Below are 18,105 nucleotides of genomic sequence, written 5' to 3'. Positions count from 1 at the left end.
GGTGTAAGAGAAATCTTGCATCAACCAATAATATTTTATTTTATTTGTTTGAATAAGTGTTGTCTTAATGCAAAGTTGTTGTCTGTGGAGGCTTTGTTAGAATATATAGTCTACCTAAATAATTTGGGGTGTGTGAATCAATTATACAACTAATATCACAATTATCAACTTACTAAACTTTAACCATATGAGAAATATAATCAGAAACCACAACAAGATACTCATGCACAATAACACTATATATGTTAACTAGGGAAACCCTTGATCAAAGGAAAAACCCTAGTGGGGATGGTACCCATAAGATGATGTACTAATATGAATATTCCTTGTTAGAGGATGGACCCTTGTAGGAGTCAATAACAACATTTGGTACATATCAGTCCCTGTTAGGAGACTTTGAATCCATGTTAGGAGATTCCAACCTTGTTAGGAGTTGTGAAAGACAACTGGACCCACTTTCCAAACAACTTTAGGTGCAAGATCAATCAACCCACTATCCAAATGATCTCTATATTATTTCCTGATGAATAATATAAATGAATAGTATTGCTCCTTCCTCTTTCTGTCTTGTCAACCATACTCCTGCTCCTTCTGGTCTTGTAACTAGATCACAAATCTCGCATCCAATAAGCCCTTGGATCACTTACTTGCATTCAATAAACACTCTACTCCTTTTCACACTTTGCATACACTTCAATGTCACTACTTCTTACAAACAAGGAAAACATATTTCCTTTATACCATATCTTCAAAATAATTCCTTGAGTCAGCCTTAAGGCTTTCCCAATTAATTATAATAAGACAATTAATCAATTTACAACTACAATAGCACTGTCAACTCATAGTCAATACAACTTCTCACGCATGTGATACTAGGACTTGCACATTCATTGATGTCATCATCAGACTATCATAAGTCATTGGTTAATCGTGCATCAATAGGTTATATCACTGCCAAAGGATATAATGCAAACATCGAAAACTACTTCTGAGGCACTATGTCTTTGTACCGCTCTATGTAAATTAGGTACAACTTCTATATGTTTTCAACTTACATGTTGTGCATTGAACTTTCACATCAGGACATTGTACCAAGCATGTCCATAAACACGCATCACTAGACAATCAAAATAATGTTCGTACAACTAAGATCTCTATCTGCTACTCTGTCAATCTTCACAAACTTACTACTATGTTGACATTAATGATAAACACAATCACGAATGCAATACATCAATATTCTCCAATGCTTAGGATACTCCCCCAAAGGAATATCATTAGCATTCATGCTAACAATCTCCCCCTTTGGCATTGATGGCAACATAGATGAAAACATCTAAGTTCCAAGAATACCAAATAGTACTCTATTATCGTTGTTCTCATCTTTTCAAATCCTATTCATTAATCAAATCTGATTCATTAATCAAATCTGAAATCCTCTAGAACACTGCTTTGTTCTTCTTCTTCTTTAGGATCGGCAACAATTGTTCACGCTAAACAACTCACCATACATTAGGATTCCTTATGCTACATATCTCCCCAATAGAGATATTCCTCCTTCTTTCTTACATGAATCTTTCTAAATCTCCCTAATAAAGTAGAGATTTCTCTCCCATTCATACTTTTCTTATGCATTCTCTCCATTCCACTAGAGGGTGAAGAGGGTGTTTTTCATGTACATAGCTCCCCCATTAACATCAATCACAAAGGTCTCATTATGTCAAGTTACTGCTCCAAGTCTTCAACCGGCTCAAGTGTCCAAAGACACTATTCAAGACCAAATACCAAGAGTCCTTAATGACTCAACTCATCACATATACTCCCCCATACAGGAAGCATCAACATTCATTCTAGTCTAATAATAGTGCTCTGTACCACTAGACTGATTCAATCTTTGCATCATCTACTCAGAAGTAGGCAGGGGCATAAGCCCAAGCATACTTCTCAAGTACTGAAATGTATTTTTTGGTAAGGGCTTCATAAAGATATATGCAATATAATATTTAGTGCTCACATACTTCAATCTAATTTCTTTTTCTATTTCTTTCTCTCTCAAGACATGATACTTAATAGATATATGCTTAGTCTTAGAATGTAACACAAAATTTTTAGACATACTTACAATAAATTTTTTTTATAGTATATGCTAACAAGTTTTGTAAATTCAATTCTAATATCCTTTAGCATTTGTTTCATCCACATAACTTGATTATAATTATTTGTTGTTGTTGCATACTCTTCTTCAGTTGTACTCTGTGAGATATAATCTTTTTTCTTGCTCAACTAAGAAACTGATCTTCCTCCAAGGAAAAATGCTCCACCACTAGTGCTCTTTCTATCATCCATATTGCCTGCCCAATCTACATTAGTATATGCACATAGTGTGAGATCACTCAATCTATCATAGCAAATTCCATAGTTAGATGTTCCTTTCAAATATCTGAATATCCTCTTCGCTACTGCATAATGATACTCTTTAGGTTCATCTTGAAATCTAGTGACAGTTCTGACTGCACTTGCTATATCTGGTCTAGTGTGAGTTAGATATTGCAAACCTTCAATCATGAATATGTGCTTCCTTTGCTCAACAGTAGGTGTTTCATCCTTGCTAGATAACTTATGACCAATTATCATAAGTGTACCAATAGGCTTACAACTTTCCAATCTAAATCTCTTCAACAAATCTTTAAAGTACTTGGCTTGTGAAATGAAAATACCATCATTGTTCTACACAATTTGTAATCCTAGGAAAAACTTCATTTCTCCTATCATGCTCATTTTAAACTCATTCTTCATTTATTTAGCAAACTTATCACTTGCTTCATCATTACCTCCAAATATTATGTCATCAACAAATATTACTATTATCAACAAACCATTCCCAATTTCTTTCAAATATAAGTTACTATATATCATACCTTTAGCAAATCCAAGTTTTGCCAAATAGTTGTCCAACCTTGCATACCGAGTTCTAGGTGCTTACTTCAATCCATATAGAGCTTTCTTAAGTTTGCATACCATATCTTTGTCTTCTATCAAAGTAAAACCTTCAAGTTGCTCAATGTAAACCTTCTCTTCAAGTTCTCCATTTAGGAAAGTTGATTTAACATCCATCTGATATAATTTGAACTTCTTATTCATTGCATAAGCCAAGAACATTCTTACTACTTCCATTATAGCTACAAGGGCATATGTCTCCTCATAGTATATGCCTTCTTGTTGTGAGTAATCTTTGCATACAAGTTTGACCTTGTTTCTCACAACTTCACCTTGTTCATTCATCTTATTTGTGAATACCCATTTGGTTCCTATCACATTCTTGTCTTTAGGTCTAGGAACTAACTCTCATGTTTCATTCTTCACAATCTGATCTAGTTCTTCTTTCATTGCTTGAATCCAATGATTATCTTTACATGCTTCATCTGCACTTTTAGGTTCAACTTGAGAAATCAAACATATCTCTTCATTAACTCTATTTCTTGTCATCACACCTTTGTCTTTATGTCCAATTATCTACTTTGGAGGGTGATTCTTTGTCATGTTTCTATTAGAGGTAGGAGTTACCAACTCAACTCTTATCTCATCTCTTGGTTCAGATCTTTGTTCTCCTCTTTTCTCAACATTTTGTACATCATTATGCAGATCATTGTTAGTCTCAAAGAAAACTTCTACATTCTATCTAACAATACCAGAATTTTCTTCTTCTTCATCATAATTGTAATCTAACATCCTTTCCTTAGTTCCAAACTTTTCATCAATCTTTACATTTGCACATTCAACTATTGTCTCGATTTTGTGATTAAAACATTTGTACACCTTGTTTTTCAATGAATAGCCAAGAAACATACCTTCATCACTTCTTGGATCAAACTTACCAATATCATCATCTCTCTTAATATAACACTTGCTTCCAAATATTTTGAAATACTTAACTTATTGTGAATGACCAAACCATAATTCATAAGGGGTCTTGCTCATACCTTTTTTGATTTGTACTTTGTTCATAGTGTACATTGTTGTATTGACTGCTTCTCTCCAAAATGTCTTGGAAACATCATTCTCAAACAACATCGCTCTTGTTGCCTCTCTTGGAAATATTAAAGACTATGCTAAGTTACTGAGAGGGGAGGGATGCATCAGTAACTTCTAAAACTTTAGCAATTTCAATTCTAATCCAGTAAATCATTTAGCACTTAGTTCATCACTTCTAATCTAATTGTATGCATGAGAAACTAAAAACATGAAAGCATCCATAACACTTGAACATAAAGATTTGGTGACCCGAAAAGCTTACAAATAGAAAGTAAAACTGGGGTGGGGATGATACCCACAAACTTTAGTACTGTAGCATAAAGTTGGCTTGTTAAGGCTTACATTGATCACTTATGATGATCTACCCTATTAGGAGCAAATACGATTGCTAGGTCCACCTTGTGAGAGGATTTACAAACACAAAATGAAGTATGCACTCCGTAAAGAGATTTATAAAAGACTGTTAGGTCTACCTTGTTAAAGGATTTTAACTAGTTCACCTAATAGGATGAAGCCGTAGATCTTTGATTTGCAACTAAGTTTGCTGATAGAGATTCCTTAGCGTATTGATCGCCTTTCTGTGATAGGTTTGTCACTGTTGCTCCTTATACTATTATGGCCTTTATAATTCTTTATTTGCTACTAACATAACTTGAACTTTTCACATCCACATAACAATAGATATGCTTACACATTCGCATTCACTCCCTTTCTTACTCTTGCATTAGATATGATACAATACATTATATATATACCAATCCAAATTACAAAATTACAAAGTCGGCCATGACACATGTTAACACAAATATTACAAAGTCGGCCCACATGAAGATACTCAGGTTCTGAAGACTGACTCAGTGAGGTTCTGATACTCGGCATCCACTATCAGTGCTCAGCATTGTCATGCTCTTGGTAGACGTAGAAGCTCAATCCATTCTGATCACTTTTAATTAGTCTTGAACTCAGTTTGCACTGGTCACTCAGTAGATATTGTGCAACTCGACAAACACTGAATCACTTGGTTGTCATAAAGTAGCTCGGTTAACACTAGCTTCACATCACCTAAACTACGAACTTGGTAAACACTGCAATGCTTAGTAACCACTGATAAACTTGGTGAATACTAAAATACATGGTTTAGACTGTTGGACTTCACACTGATTGAATCTACTCGATAACCACTGGGATTAGTCCAAAAGACTCGATAGCAACTATAGAACTCGGTGGTTATTGAATTACATGGTAAACACTATAGACTGTTAAATGAGCTCAATAGTTGTACAAAATCTAAATAAGTGTGTGTCACTCATAACAAACTTGATTGATATGTCAATAGCCTCTGGTATTGATCTATTTCTTCTTTCTATAATCCCATTTTGTTCACGTATTCTTGGTGAAGATAATTGTCTTTTGATTCCATTCTCTTTACAAAACATATTAAACATTCCAGAGGTAAATTCTCCTCCTCTATCAGATCTCAAACACTTTATCTTAACACCAGATTCATTCTCAACTCTATTCTTAAATATCCTAAACTTATCAAAAGCTTCAAACTTCTCTTTAAGAAATGCTGCACACATCATTCTAGTGAAATCATCAACAAAAATCATGAAATACCTTTCACCATATAATCCTCTTGTTCTAGAGGGACCACTAAGATTTGTGTGAACAATCTCCAACTTCTCTATGTTTGTGAACTTCTTGCTAGGAGATGATACCTTCTTTTGCTTAGCCAAAATACATTCTTTGCAAATAACATTAGTAGGTTTTATTATCTTAGGAAAATCTTTGACTACAAATGTGCTACTAACTTTTACAATACTATCAAAGTTTATATGATAGAATCTCCTATGCAATAACCAACTATTATCCTCTTTAGCAACCAAACATGTTATTTCAGTGGGATTCAACTAAAATACATTACCTCTAGACCTAGTTCCAGTTCCAATCATCTTACCATCTTTATCCTTGATAGTGAAAATATTTTATGTGAATTGCAATTGATATCCTTTATCCACCAACTATCCAACACTCAACAAATTATGCTTTAATCCATCAACAAAGTAAACATCATCAGTGTTAGTTCTTCCATCTAAAGTAATGGGTCCAATCCTTGTAATATGATAGGTTGCATTGTTACCAACTTTAACAATACCTCCATCATAGTTCCTAAATTTAACAAACTTATTCATATCACTAGTCATGTGATGTGAACAACCATTGTCTATTATCTAAACATATTTCTTTTCAACTTAGGAAACTAGAGCCTTTTCTTCTCTAATTTCTCTATCAAGATCATCTTCCTTAATAGCTACAAATCCTAGTTCATCATCACTTTCACGCTAAACTTTTTCATTAGATTCTTCATCTTCATTAGTGATGGGGACACAACCTAAGATAAAAATGAATGCAATAGGAAAAGGGGAATATTATTATCAGAAGAGATCTGCTATTACATTTAGTACAATGAAAATAGACTCCACGACACGCCTTGTGGGTTTACAATGTTATTAGATTCTAGAGAAAACCCTTCTCATAGTACCTTCTCCCAAACTCCACCAAAAATTGCTTTACAATGCCAGAAATGTCCTTAAGTAAACCAAATTAGGTTTAGGGTTAGGAATACATTTTAGAATATGCCATTTGGAACCCACCACTAAAACAATGGTTCTAGAAAACATGTCAGAAGTCAGTGTAAAATTAGAAGAATCCAAAAATGGTAGTTCAACTTTTGGGAGGCATAACTTTTGATCCCAGACTTCAATTGATAAACTGTTTACATTTCTAGGAAGCTCTCCAAGTGCTCTATAGCCCTGCGGACAAGCTTAGTTGTCCCTCATTTTTTAGGCCTGTACGAAGCCTTTTAGTGCCTCAAATCTAACTTTGAAGTGCTCTTAGGAGGTCTCCAAGCAACTTAAAACTACAATAATTTTCAAACCGTAAAGCCTTTTGACTTGATTCTTTTGCTGGAGTGCTTTAAATTACAAGTATAATCATCCCTCCAACTTACACCCTCTAACTCATTATAATGATGTCTCAATTACAAAATAACCTATTTTCTACATTGGCACATCCCAAGGTGCTCAAAAACTCTAACCTAGAAAAGCAATAGTGGAACTATGAGAGTTGGAATCTTTATTTGACCCAAATGGGTATTTAGAAATGAAAACACTTTAAACAAAAACTAACACTAAGCATATTTTTGGGTGATATAGGATTGCCCTTACAACACTAGATGCTCCTGCATCAAACACCTAGGGTAGATTGAAAAGTGACCCTATCACTTTATAGTTGGTAGAGGAAAACCCAAATAGACAACCTCTATTGTGGATATCCAAGTTGAGTCTTCTACTGGTCATCCTTTCCACTTCACTAGGTATTCTTCATACTTTTTGTTTCTAATACTCAGACCCACACAACTATCTAGAATTTCTTCAATCTCTTCCTTCACAGAAGTAGGAATTGGACATGGCTCTAGCATCAACTCCTCATTTACACCATCATTATGATATTCTATTAAGTCTGCAATATTGAAAATAGGAGAAATGTGAATCCCATCCGGCAACTCCACCTCATATGCATTCCCTAAATCATGTTGCTTCAAAATTTTGCAGGGACCAAATTTTTTCATCTTTAGCTTGTTGTAGGTACCCACTGGAAATCGTTCCTTTCTCAAATATACCATAACCTAGTCTCCAACTTGGAACTCCTTATGTCTCCTATTTTGATCTGCCCTAGCCTTATATTGTAGGTTCATCTTGGTAATATGTGCTCGCACCTCCTCATGTAGGTTCTTGATATGTTCAACGAAGTCTTCTGCCTCAACATTTGTCCTCTCTTGTTGCTCCATTCACCTTAGCTCTGGTGCAATCCTTGGACTACTCCCAAACACAATTTGGAATGGTGATCTACTAGTACTCCTATTTACAGAATTATTGTAAGTAAACTCTGCTTGTGGGATAATCAAATCCCATCCCTTGGGTCTATCTCTTACTAAACACCTCAACAAATTGCCCAAACTTCTATTCACTACTTTTGTTTGTCCATCAGTCTATGGATGATGTGTAGAACTGGACTTCAATTTTGTCTTCAACTTCTTCCACAAAGTCCTCCAAAAATGCCCCACAAATTTAATATCTCTATCAGAAATAATACTTTTTGGGAGACCATGTAGTCTCACCACCTCTTTGAAAAACAAATCTGAAATATGCGTTGCATCATGAGTCTTGCAGCATGGAATAAAATGTGCCATCTTGGAGAACCTATCAACCACCACAAATAACAAGTCATTACCCCTTTGTGTCTTTGACAATCTAAGAACAAAATCCATACTTATGTCCTCCCAAGGCTTCGATGGAACAGGAAATGGTTGATAGAGTCCAATATTTTGACTAAATCCTTTAGTTGTTTGACATACTTGACAACTCTAGACAAACTTCTTCACATCTTATGACAATTGAGGCCAAAAATAATGTTCTCTAATAATGGCAATGGTCTTATCTCGACCGAAGTGTCCTACCATCCCTCCACTATGCTTCTCCTTGATCAAGTTTTTCCCTCATGGAACTCCTTGGAATACAAAATTGACTTCCCTTGAACAACATACCATCCTAAATCATGTAATCTAGCCAACTAGTCCTGTCTAGAGCAGCAGGTTCCTTACAAGCCTTCCAAGCCTCTACAAAGTCAGGATCCTCAGGGTATAGATTCTTGAGTTCATTAAACCCAACCACTTCAACCTACATTATTGTCAGCAGCAACTATCTCCTACTTGATGCATCTGCAACCCTATTAGACCTTCCACTTCTATGTTTCAATACAAATGTATAGCTTTGCATGAACTCTACCCATTTCAAATGTCTTTGATTCAATTTACCTTGGCTATTTAGGTACTGTAATGCCTGGTGATCAATATGCAAGACAAATTCTTTTGGTAACAAATAATGCCTCCATTTCTTTAAGGCTTGAACTATTGCATAGAAGTCCTAATCATAAACATAATACTTCTTCTTTGCATCATTCAATCTTTCATTGAAATAGGCAATAGATTTACCTTCTTGGCTCAATATAGGCCCAATAACACTGCCACTAGAATCGCAATCCACTTGGAATACTTTGTTGAAATTAGGAAGTGCCAACACAGGTTTCTTTATCACCTTCTTCTTCAACAATTCAAAACTCCTAGCAACTCCTGTAGTCCACTTGAACTCTTTTCTATCCCCCCTTATGGGTGCACATATACTACTAAAATTCCTGATGAACTTCTTGTAAAAACTAGCCAGACCATGGAATGACCTCACCTCAGTGGTAAACCTTGGAGTAAGCCATTCCAAGATGACTTTCACCTTCTTTGGGTCCTTTTTGAGACCTTTAACTAATACAACAAACCCCAAAATAGACTAATTCCCTTTTGACAAAGCTACACTTTTTCAAATCAATCAACAATTTCTCTTCCCTTAACCTTTCAAGGACACTATGAATGTGCAATAAATGTTCATCCAAAGATTTACTCATAATCAAAATATCATCCAAATAGACAATAATAAATTTTCCCAAAAATGGCTTTAGTACCTCATTCATAAGCCGCATGAAGGTGCTTGGTGCATTGGTCAGTCCAAAGGACATGACTAACCACTCATATATACCCTTCTTGGTCTTGAATGTAGTCTTCCACTCAATATCTAGTGATAGCCACTCATGAGATCTATCTTTATGAAGTACTAAGCTCCACTCAAACATTCCATAAGATCATCCATTCTTGGCAAAGGAAACTGATACTTGATGGTTATTCTATTTATAGCCTGAGAGTTTGTACACATTCTCCACTCTCCATCCTTCTTTGGCGCTAGCACTGCAAGTACTACACATGGACTCAGGCTCTCTCAAATCAAACCTTTCCTGAACAGCTCCTGAACTTGTATGTTTAGCTCCTTAGTGTCATTAGGAGTCATCCTATGAGCAACCTTGTTAGGCAAACTAGATCTAGGGACTAAATCTATTTGATGACTAATTTGCCTTACTGGCGACAACCCTTCTAGAACATTATCAGAGATGACATCTCCATACTCACTTAATAAACCTGAAACTTCAAGTGGAATTTCACTACTATCTTCCTTATCTTTCCTAGGAATTAAACAATAACACATATGTTGATGTTTCATGCCATCCAAAAAATTTATTCCATCAACAAGACATTACCCGAGCACTTCTATATACCTTTTCATCCTCTTTTATCAAGGGCTTCAATTTTTGGCGAACTCCATCCTTTGTCAGAGAGTATGTATTTGCATGACCATCATGTATAGCATGCCTATCAAACTACCACAACCTTCGCAACAATAAATGGTAGACATCCATTGGAATGATGTCACAGAGAGCCTCATCATGGTAACTCCCAATCTTGAACTTTTGCTCACTAACCAAGACCTTATGATCATCCTGCACCCAACCAATCTGATAGGGTTGGGGGTGTATCTCCCTCTTTAGCTTTAGCTTTGAGACCATCTCCTTTGACACCAAGTTGTCAATGCTTCCACCATCGACAATTACATTACAATATTTAACCTTGCACTTGTACCTAGTATGAAACAAACTCCTGCTTTGTCCAGGTTCAGTCTCACCGCTTAGTAAGACCCTTTCATTAACTAGAACCTCTCCTCTTTCTGCATCCTCTGAATGTGATGAATGTGCATCATCATCCACATGAGTAACCAGTGCTTGACCATTAGTTCTCCTATCCGTCCTTCCTTGTCATTGAGGGCATTCGAAGACTCGATGACCTTCTTTATTACAATGAAAATAGGTACCATAGAAGCCTCCTCTTCCTGAACCTTTTCCACATCCTCTACCTCTTCCTCTCTGATCTCCAAAGTTTTGATCATAGGAACAGTTGAAACCCTCATTCCTCTTATTTCGGCTAGTATCCACATCTTCATTTTTCTTTTGGTTCTCATTTTGGTCTCCAAATGACCTGCCATTGCCCCTTCATCCTTGACTACACCCTCTTTGCCTTCCATCAAACTTTTTGTTTAACTTCTCCTCAACTCATAAGGCAAACTGGTATGCTTCTTCAATGCTAGTCATTCTAACCAAACTTAACTCTTACTGAATGCTAGGTCTTAACCCACTAAGGTAATGGGCAACCTTCTCCTTGTTTGATTTCGCATACCCCACCCTAATAAGGACTCAGTAAAACTCCTTCGTGCATTCTTAGACAGATTTTCCTACTTGCTTTAACCTGTGCATCTTCTTTAATAAATCAAGCTCGCAATCAATAGGAATGAATTGCTTCTTTAGTTTGTCCACCATGCGATCCCATCTTGTGATTTTCTCCTTTCCTCTTCTATTTCTTTCCAACTGAATCTCTTGCAACCAGATTTTGGCATGCCTTTTCATTTTCGCCTCTGCAAACTTGACCCTATTAGGGTCCTTGATATCCTCATACTCAAAATATTCCTCTAGCTCATTGATCTAGTTGATCAACTCATCCAAGTTTAGATTTCCTAAAAACATGCCGACATCAATTTTGGGTCTTTTTCTAAGCTTGGCAATGGCCCTAAAAAGCCTCTCCTCCACTTGGTTTAGGAATTCTCCATCTCCTTCCCCTTCCTGCCCAATATTTCCTTCTTCTTCATTTTCTTCCTCACTTTTGTCGCCTATGACAACATTCATCCCTCTATGGATCTCCTCTTGTAATTCCTGGACTTGTCTCTGGAGGGCTCTTACCTCAAGAGAACAACTTCAGCCCTTCCACCACACTCCCTTCATAGAGGCATCTTCTTGAACCCACAACTACACAATCCTGGTGCAAACTACCTCACAATTGGTGCTTTGTCTACACACTCAGGAAAACCAACTCTGATACCACTTGATGGGGACATAACCCAACACAAAAATGAATGCAACAAGAAAAGGGGAATATTAATATCATAAGAGATCTACTATTACATTTAGTACAATGAGGACATACTCCATAGCATGCCCTATGGGCTTACAGTGTTATCAAATTTTAGAGAAAGCCCTTCTTACAGTACCTTCTCCCAAACTCCACCAAAAATTGCCTTTACAATGTCAAAAATGCCCTTAAGTAAACCAAATTAGGTTTAGGGTTAGGAATACATTATAGAATATGCCATTTGGCATCCACTACAAAAATAGAAGGTTCTAGGAAACACGTTAGAAGTCGGTGTAAAATTAGAAGAATCTAGAAATGGTAGTCCAACTTCTAGGAGGCATAACTTTTGATCTGGAACTCCAATTGACGAACCGTTTACATTTCTAGAAAGCTCTCTAAGCACTCTATAGCCCTATGGACTAGCTTTTCTCATCCCCCATTTTTTGGGCTTATATGAGGTTGTTTAGTGCCTCAAATTTGACTTTGAAGTGCTCTTAAGAGGTCTCCAGGCAACTTAAAACTGCAATAAATTTCAAACTATAAAGCCTTTTGACCTTATTCTTTTTCTAGAGTGCTTTAAATTACAAGTGTAATCATCCCTCCAGCTTACACCCTCTAACTCATTATAATTATGGCTCAATTACAAAATAACCTATTCTCTACATTGGCACATATCCCAAGGTGCTCAAAAACTCTAACCCAGAAAACCAATAGTGGAACTATGAAAGTTGGAATCATTATTTGACCCAAATGGGTATCTAGAAATGAAAACACTTTAAACAGAAACTAACACTAAGCATTTTTTGGTGATACAGGATTGCCCTTACACCACTGGATGCTCCTGCATCAATTAGCATACAAGAAATTCCTAGGTCTCTTAGGATTGAACTTTCCTTTATACTTTTTTCTTCTTTTAGGATATTTAGATGCATAACGACCAAACTCATTACATGTCCAACATTTAAATATATTCTCACTGTATTTTTCTCTTCTCACAAGAAGTGTTATACCTTCTTCAATCTTCTTGTCTTCATCAGCTTTGGTTTAGCTACTACTAGCAAAATCTCCATGTGTACTTGCACTTCTAGATAGGCTTGGCCAAACATTTAGGGAATTGAAGGCTATCTTAATTCTATTCAGATCTTCGAATTGTCTTAGATCTACTTATGTTGCTTCCAATCTTCCAAGCAATGTTTCCCTAGAAAACTCCTTAGTATAGGGGATTAGTAGTTCAATCATCTGAGCTACTTGCTTGAATGGTGATGTTAAGTTTTTAGAATCTTCCACACTACTTCATCTTCTTCCTTGGTTCCACGATATGACTTAATTCCTGCAACAATTTCTCATATCCTACCAATATAGCGTCTTACATATTCATCTTCCAACATTTTAGCATCTTGAAATGTACATATCCAATTCTGCAATCTTACTCTTTTTGTATGTGTATCACCTTCAAAAATAGATTCTAAAGTTATCCAAGTCTTGTGAGATATTTGAATTGACTTTACCTAACTATATTTGTTCTCTAGAAGAGCCAATAGTAAAGCTTCTCTAGCTCTTATGTTGCACATGAACAGATCTCTCTCTACTTCACTACATTCTCCAAGTTTCCCTTCTTCAACAATTGTCTTTTCACTCTTTGGCAAAAGCCAATAACTTGGACCCATACATAACAGATGAGTCTTCATCTTCTCCTTCAAATTGTCATAGTTGGCCCCATAAAATCTTTGACTATCCCTTCTGAAAAGATTTTCCATTGATCTCTCAAAGCTGTTAAGCTTATCCTTCAAGGACTTGATGCTCTAATACCAATTGTTATAAGAATATATAGTCCACCAAGTGGAACCAGTTATACAACTAATATCACAATTATCAACCTTATTAAACTTTAACCATATGAGCAATACAATCACAAAACCACAACAAGATACTCATGCACAATAACACCAGATATGTTAACTAGGGAAACCCTTGACTAGAGGGAAAACCTTGATGGGGATAATACCCACAAGATGATCTATTGATATAAATATTCCTTGTTAGAGGATGGATCCTATTGGGAGTCAATAACAACATTCAGTACATATCAATCCCTGTTAGGAGACTTTGAATCCCTGTTAGGAGATTCCAACCTTGTTAGAAGTTGTGGAAGATAGTTAGACCCACTTCCCAAATAGCTTCAGGTGCAAGATCAATGAACCCACTATCCAAATGATCTCTATATTATTCCTTGCAGAATAATAGAAATGAATAATATTGCTTCTTCCTCTTTATGTCCCATCAACCAAACTTCTACTCTTTTTGATCTTGTAACCAGATCATAAATCTCGCATCCAATAATCCCTTTGGATCGCTTACCCGCATTCAGTAAACACTCTGCTCCTTTTCACATTTCGCATACACTTCAATGTCACTACTTCTTACAAATAAGGAAAACATCTTTCCTTTATGCCATATCTTCAAAATAATTCCTTGAGTCGGCCTTAAGGCTTTCCCAATTAATTATAATATGATAATTAATTAATTTACAATTACAATAGCACTGTCAAATCACAGTCTATACAACTTCTCACACGTGTGACACTAGGACTTACGCATTTGCTAACATCATCATCATCATCAAACTTCCATAAGTCATTAGCTAACTGCACATCAATAGATTATATCACTACCAAACTTGGATATAATGCAAACATCAGAAACTACTTCTAAGGTACTCTATCTTTGTACTGCTTTATGTAAATCAAATATAACTTTTGTACATCTTCAACTTACATGATGCACATTGAACCTTCACATCAAGACACTGTACTAAACATGTCCATGTATGCGCATCACCAAACAATCAAAATATTGTTTGTATAACTAAGATCTCTATTTGTTACTTTGTCGATCTTCACAAACTTACTACTATGTTGGCATCAATGACAAACACAGTCATGAATGCAACATGTCAATACTCTATAATGCTTAGGATACTCCCCCAAAGGAATATCATCAACATTTATGCTAATAGGCTTGCTACTCAATAATTTAGTCATATGAGCTCAAAATGTCCTAATTTCAGAGGTGGAGGTTCATCTTAGTTATATCTACCTGCCACTTGAGGGCCAATGCCATATCATAAGTATCAATAAAGTTATTGTGGATTTTTGGTATAAAAACTTTGGGCTCAATTTTTTTAAGGGCTACAAGTGCTCGAATGAGGCCCAAAAAATTGATGGATGGGTGCTTGTGCTAATTCAAGCTTGTAGATCAGAAGCTAAGGATTTCAAAAAGTGGTTATAATAGACTATTATAGCAACAATTTGAAAGTTATGGCCTTCCACAGTTGGGTTAACCAAAATTTCCAAAATAAGTGTCAAAGGTATATCAAGCTGACTCTATATGTAATTTTAGAGTTAGTCAGTCTCAAGGGTTAGGGTTTGATGTTTAGAAACTTCCCAGGAAGTGTAAAAATACCTATTTAAGGAATGCCTGTACATTGTCTAGGACAACTCTGGGTGATAGTTTGCAACATTATGTTGCAAATTATTGTAAGGAAGGTGCACATGTGGGTTTTCATATTTTATTTCAAAATTTTGTAACTCTATTTGTGGTGATAATAAAAAAGCTCATATTTTATTCTCATTAATTATTGTTATTTCTTTATTTCTATTATGTGCTTGTGGTATTAAGGGGAGCACCCTTCATCAAGATTATGGTCTATGGTATGAAAAATAAGGAGACTTTGATCTTAAGGTATGCACAAATGTTGATTGGGATAGAAATGTTGATGATGGAAAATGTACAAGTGGAGGAGCTTTATATCTCGAAAACAAAGTAGTCTCATGGGCAAGTAAGAAATAGAATTGTATTTCACAATCTACATCTGAGGCAAAATATGTATTGCTGCAATTAATTGTCAACAAGTTATTTGGATCAAGCACATATTAGAAGGGATAAATGAGAAGTCAAATGAACATTTTGTTATTCATTATGATAATACTAGTGCTATAAACATATCAAAGAATCCAATGATGAACTCAAAGAATAAGCACATAGCTATAAAGTATCACTTTCTAAGAGAACAAGTAAAAGATCAAGAGGTTAGATTGGAATACATTTCTACTAAGGAACAAGTTGCTAATATATTCACCAAACCACTACCTAAGTAAAGGTTTGAATATCTTAGCTCTAGGTAGAATAGGGGTCTCACCCCTATCTCCTAATAACTAAGGAAGAAGATGCATGTTGCATTAGTTCATATCATACAATAGAAGATCGTAAGCATTAATTGATGCATAGGTGGACTACTCTATAAAGAGAGCAATCTAATTAAGTCAAGAAGAGCAAAACAAAATAAGTAACACATCTTATGAAAGTACAAAAAGGTTGATCACCTTTGACATTGTTGTTAAAGGGGGAGAATGTATATAGGAGAGAAGTTATAAGCCATATAGACAGAAGCAATATCAATAAAAAATAGGAGGAGATGACAATCAAATAATTAGCAGAAGCAAAACATAATACGTAACACATTAGATGTATATAGAAAAGTAATATCAATAAACAAAGTGGAGGAGATGATATCAGAGAACTATAAGAGAGAAGCAAAAGAAGAAGTGAATAGGTGAAAGAAGATAGAATAGGATGAATAATATAACATGGAGTATTAGCTCAAAAGTTTTGGCATAGGTAGGGTGTGAGTAACCAACATATGAAAATAGATATACATAGACAATGCTTAGGCCAAATTTATAATAAAATATTTCCACTTTTGCCTATAGTATCAAATAGGAACAATATTTGACATCAATTCCAAAGGAGGAGATTGTTGGTGCAATTGATTTGGTTGACTAATTAATAAGGTTGATTGATAAGGCAAGTTGATGTTAGTACAAACTAGAACATGATTTGATGACAGGATAATCAATTATATTGTTGTCATTAATGTCAAACTATTTGGTATGTTGTTTTAACTTGTAATCATATATTAATAAGAAGAAAGAGTGAGTTATAGTATTCTTTAAGTGTTGCTATCATATAGAGATGTTAATTGATAGGTATAGATGCTAATTTTATGACAACACCTATTTATGTATAGATTGGAGCAATTTATGAAGACAAGAACCAAACTGTGTAATAGTTGGGAAATATAATGATGGACAACTGAATGATTTGAATGATTGCTAAAATTTGTAAAGGAATTAGTTTATTTGATTATTGAATATGATTCATGAACATGGTGAGAAGACATGGTTAAGGCATCACTCTATAACAAGTATAGGTAAAAGTGCTTTGATAAGTTGGGAATAATGCAAACAAGAAAAGTTGAGTGGGTAAATTGAACATATGAATAGGTAAAAAAAATAATATTATCAGTAATCTAAGGTCTTATCAGTAAATAGGAAAGTTAAAAAAAAAGATTAGACACATTGGTACAAAAAAAAAGAGAGCTTATCATAACAGAAGAAGGATAGGTAAATAGGTGAACAGTAAAGGCTTTTCGGTGAATGAAGAATAGTTGATGAAGATTTGAGGCGCAATTCTAAAGTTCAAATTATTATTGAAAAGTGAGTTTTGGGTTGGACAACTGGAAATGTATGACGTGATTTAAGGAAAGAGATGATGACACAAAGATCGATGTAATAAGTTTTACAATTGGATTCATGGAGAAGTTTCTACAAGGACAAAATGACTTATGGAAATATTAAATAGAAGGACGACATGGCCAAGATTTTTTATGATTAATCTAGATCATTGGATTTAGATTTAGGTTTTGTGATTGAAGAATTTCTACTTAATAATAAGACTAAAGAAATTGTTATTGTGACATTGTGGCTAATTGTTGTGACAAAGAAAAGAAAGTTGGCGAAGGTTACAATCATAGAGGATGACACATAATCACACAATATTAGAATGGAGGATAATGCGAGGTATGTTAAAGTGTTGATGAGCTTTATTGGGCTTGATTAAGCAGGAATAGTGCAAACTACATAATGTTTCTTATTTTTTGCTCCCTAATCATTATAATAGAAAAATCCCTTGATCATGTGGCCGTAATAGGTCTTTTGTAAATCTTTTAACCATGTGACATTCTCAAAAGAGTATTTAAAATTCTCTAATAAGGTTACTCCTAATAGGGTATATGAATTTAATAGGTCTCCAAGGAAATCCTTTAACCATGTAGTATTTAA

This window comes from Cupressus sempervirens, chromosome 6, assembly GCF_028749045.1.
Source record: "Cupressus sempervirens isolate cs-2001-9-10 chromosome 6, ASM2874904v1, whole genome shotgun sequence".
Classification (NCBI taxonomy): Eukaryota; Viridiplantae; Streptophyta; class Pinopsida; order Cupressales; family Cupressaceae; genus Cupressus; species Cupressus sempervirens.
Note: the sequence above shows the minus strand (reverse complement) of the source record.